General features: G+C 41.5%; 1 pseudogene; it reads right to left on the reverse strand.

Moving 5' to 3' along the window:
* Positions 1 to 917: 917 nt before the first annotated feature.
* LOC115870666 lies at positions 918 to 1,410 on the reverse strand (annotated as a pseudogene).
* Positions 1,411 to 4,852: the final 3,442 nt, after the last annotated feature.

Consider the following 4,852-nt stretch of genomic DNA (forward strand, 5'->3'; position numbering starts at 1 on the left):
GGGGTGCCACACCCTGGCCCCAAAGTCTGTTTTTGGTAATCCCTTGGGACTTCCTTGCTCTACTCCCCTTGCTGTTCTGTTGCACGCCCTTAGTGTTTCCTCTCAGTGGGATGGGGTCAAATCGGGCACAATTTCCACACTGTGTCTCCAGTGTTGTCCCCTGTAGGGTGATGGGTCAGTGAGGGATGCCGTGTCTTGTAGTGGGGATGGCCCTATGGGCCTCTCTGTGCATTGTCTGCTCTGAACAGGAATATCGTCCTCAGGGCTTGGTGGGTCAGGATGTGCTCCACTTTCTTCCTCCCCCTTCGTTTGCTCCTGTGTGCTCTGATCAAACATGTCCCTCACCCTGAGCTGCAGCTTCAGTGCTGTTCTCTGAAGTGAATTTTTCAGGAGGAGGGGGGGCTATCCACATAGTTGGGATTGGGGCCAGCCCCTCTTGCCCAAGATTTCTGCAGTTTCCTGGAGGCTTTGGTTTCCGGTTCATTCTGATTTAAAGTTACTACTTCACTGGGGTTCACAAGCTCCTTTCTCTCTCCCTTTCAGCTATTCTGTTCTTTCTGCTCCACATTAGGTCACTAATGTGGAACTTGGTTTCTTTTTGTTGATTCACAACTATGCTATTAGGATGCATTTCTTTTCTTTTTTTTATAACTCCAATGTCTATTTTATTGGTAACTTAACATGCAAACCACTTTATTTGTAAACCTAACATCTGGGTTAAATAATAATAGTTTGCTGAAGCTGAGGCCTCGCACTTAAGGAGGGAAACACACGCTACAACTCCTGTGGGCGGGACACCGCAGCAGTGAGGGCCTGTGCTTAGAGGAGCTGATCTATCAACCCGCACCCCAACATCCTTTTTCTTCCCCGCCCCTTAGTAAGGGGTGACAATTATGGAGAAGGTGGCTTGGCCCGTCTTAGCTGGCCGGCTTCATGCCAAACGTCTCCTGGGGGGCGTGGACCATGTACAGAAAGCCGTCTTCATCCCGCTCGACCTCATCCACCTCGGAGCCTGGTTCGCCGTCCAGCTGAGGCGCCTTCGTATGATTTTGATGAGTTCGCTCATGTTGACGTGATCGGGGACGAGGAGGAAGCTGCTTCTCGCCCTTGTATCTTTCTATTATCACCGGGATTTTAGTAGGATGTTGTTCTCGGATAAGCCGGACATCTTCCACTCTGTTCGAACGAGCGGCGCTGCTTGAAGGTTTTCTCAGATGGCGTAGCGCGGGGCGGAGGGGGCGTCAGCCGGTAGCTCGCCTATGATGCATTTCTAAGTGATAGATTATAGGAAGTTATATGGAGACAAAATTCGCAGGCAGAAAAAACAAACTACTCAACATTGGTTGTTGGGTCCTCTTGTCTTTGGATGTCTTTCCGTGGCTTTATCACAGGCATTTGCTCCTCGGCCATACTGTCGAACCTCTTAATTAAGTACCAATATTAGGCTTACCATATCATCCCTCTTCCAAAAAGTGGCTGCATAGCCCAGAGATCTGGGACCGGGGGAGTGCCAAAAGGCATTTTAGTGGTTATGTGAGCATGGGTCATTTGAAGCCAATAGATTTTCAGGTCAACAGTCTGCAGCACAATTAATCTGCTTGAAAATGCACCTGACATCCAGATGTTTTCTGATTCCCCTGCCCTACTTTATAGGAGAAAAGCATTCCTCTCTCCCATTCCATAATTTATTAGAGCGTATGATTCTGGGTGAAAACCTTTTCAGAAGGGGTCATTTAAAATATTGATGCGCGTCCCTACCTCCAGCCAGTCCTGGGGCTTTGGGGCTCGGCTCAAGGGGAGTCCCTCTGGTATGACCCTTTGCTGGGCATACCTACACAGTAGGGTATGCTGGGCCCCTCTAGAGTTTCCCGTGTGGGCTCCAATAAATCTCTTCCCTTTTGCGTAAATAAATAAATAATAAAATATTGATGCGCACTCCCAGAGGCCACCTTCCAGCCAAGTAATAGATGTGACTATAAAACAAACAATAATAACCATTTAAATGTCCTTCTTAGAATAATCAACCTTAGAAAATTAAGATGGGCAACATTTACCCAAAATCAAAGATGAGAAAGCAGGAAGAGTCGGGGAAACCTGATGATAACGGGGAACTCTGAAAGGAAATAGGAAGAGTGACAACACATGTCAGGGAAGGCAACCAGTGCCACAGAAAATCTGTGTAAAAACTATCGATTGGAAAAACTAATTTCATACATAAACTTTCATCTAAACTGCAATAAGATATTCTAAACTACTGTCCCCACTGCTGCAGAATTTTTTCCGGACTGATATCGACCCTCTAGGACAGGACAGAGGCGCTCTATAGGATTTCTAAAGCTGTAAAGCTTTATGGAAGCCACCTGCCGCATCTTCCATTGAGCAGCTGGTAAGGATGAACCATTGACCAACATGTTGCTTAGCAGCCTCGCCTTTAACCCGCTGTCCCACCAGGGATCCTTGTTCAAAACACAGGAAAAATGTTGATGTGCATTTAGAGAAGGAGTAGACTCTAAATTATTGGATAGTGACTTTTAAAAATCAAATGGCTTCTAATGCTTGGCTACAACACAATGGAAGGTGGATCTTTTTAAAATACATTTTTAGGAAACATAATCATGCACTTTAAATATATGACTCAGAAGAATTCAGTAATTGATATTGCTATAATAAAGCACCTTCATTTTCAACTACTAATTAAATAAATGAGTTTCAACATTTTCATTTTTACAAAATTAAACGTATTCTACAATTCACACTGTGTCCTGTGTCATTTGAATGTTGTGTCAAGACACAAAATGCCAATTTTTCTTTCACTGTTCATGTAAGATATTTCATCATTTTTATTGATGAAATTACTCTACTACTAGTAATTATAGTGATAATACTATCCACAGACCTTTTCTTTAAAAAATCGGTGCCTTTGGTTCACAGGAAAAAAAAAATCAACATCAAGCTTTCATTTTCTTTCATGAAGTGCAATCATTGAATAGGCCCTCAAGCATTAAATTCATGTAATTTGAACAAGATTTAGTGGTAATGAAAAAAAAATAAAAAAAATAAAAAGATTTAGTGGTAATGTAGAATGGAAAATCAGGTTTAAAGATAAAAAATAAAACACCAAGAGAAGATGAAATCAATGTAAATATAAGAAGAAAGGAATGGATTTCTAGCATTTTTCTAAGTACCTCAGTAACACATCTTGCACTATCCCTCGTGCAAATGCAGTAAGTAGACTATTCTGGATTGTCCAGAGCAGCCTGGTGAGCAGATATTGTTCCTCAGCCCCCAACAGGAAGTGGGAAATCCTGAAGAGCCTTGGTGATTACACTCCTGCACAGGTAACTGCTAGGGGTGTACATTTAACACTGACTTCATCATTATTATTCCCCCCACCTTTCTGTTCTTCTTAAATATATGATTTTCACTGAAAACTTTATAAATAATAAACAATAAACACAATCTTTTCACCTGGTAAAGTAAAACACTGAAAATGTCAAGGATCTTCCCAGAAATATTACAAGTAAATGGAAGAAAGAGGAATGTAGTCCTAGCTTCTCCATCCTATGATCAGTAGGCTGTAATTTTTGCTATAGGCATGAAGTGCAGACTTAACTTGAAGACTTCAGCATTAACAGTCTGGTAGCTTGTTTAAACGGTCTGCTAAATCACTAGCTCTTTATTTTGCTGTTTCCTACTAACTTTTAAAACAGGCCAGGTCAACTTTTGTCCCTGCTTAAAATTTTTGATGAATCCATCAGTCATCAATACAGAACTGCTCAAATAAACTACAGGATAGCTATTCTAAATTACAAAGATAATCTAAATGTCCATGAAGATAAACAAGCTACAGTTACACCTTGAAGTTATAGTGGACTTCACTTCTAGACCACGGCAATTGAGTAACACAATTTAAAATTTTTCCCCAGTGATTATAAAAGCTATGTTTACGTTATACTACAGTCTATTAAGTGTGAAAGTATGCAATAGCATCATGAAAAAATTGAGATATTGAATTAAGAGACAGACACAAACAGATGTCTATTCTCCCAGGTTCATTGCAGGACATCTGAGCAAGAAGATGGAAACAGCTCAAATACCCATTAGTAGAAGAATGGATAAAAAACTCTGGGCAGACAGACATACAATGCAATAGTATGCATCCGTGAAAAACAGCAATGAAACCGTGAAACACCTTATGACATAGTGGAAACCACTATACTGGGTGAACTTAATCAGAAAAGGACAAATATTTTATGAGTCCACTACCATAAGGATAAACACCAAGATGAAGGCAGGTTCCTGCTCCCAAGGCATGTACTTTTCTAATCTGGTCAACCCAGCAATGACGCAGAGAGCCTGCCTTGCGGCCATGAAACATATATCACCCCTTCTATATGTACATCTTTAAAACCACTTCAACAGAGGAGGCAACACCTCAGCTGGGGCCAGGTTTTCAAGCTGTGAGGAGAGGAAGAAGACCATACAACATTGTGCTAAGGTCACCCCAATCCAACAGGTATTCCTATCAGGGTGATAAAGAGATCTTACTGGGAATTCAAGTCAGGTTGGGGGCAGGGAGACATATATGTTAGGGAGAAGTCAATTACATTTCTGCTGGTAGGAAAATGGGGAGAAGCAACCTCCCGTGGGGGGGGGGGAGCACTTAACAATACTTATATAGAACCCAATGAGAGATGATATCTGGTATTATGTTCCAAATTGTACACTTAAAAAAAAAACATTTTATTAAGGGCTCATACAACTCTTATCACAATCCATACATACATCGATTGTGTAAATCACATTTGTACATTCATTGCCCTAATCATTCTCAAAACATTTGCTCTACACT

This window comes from Echinops telfairi, unplaced genomic scaffold (genome assembly GCF_000313985.2).
Source record: "Echinops telfairi isolate 266 unplaced genomic scaffold, ASM31398v2 ScPeMD7_1;HRSCAF=3_0, whole genome shotgun sequence".
Classification (NCBI taxonomy): domain Eukaryota; kingdom Metazoa; phylum Chordata; class Mammalia; order Afrosoricida; family Tenrecidae; genus Echinops; species Echinops telfairi.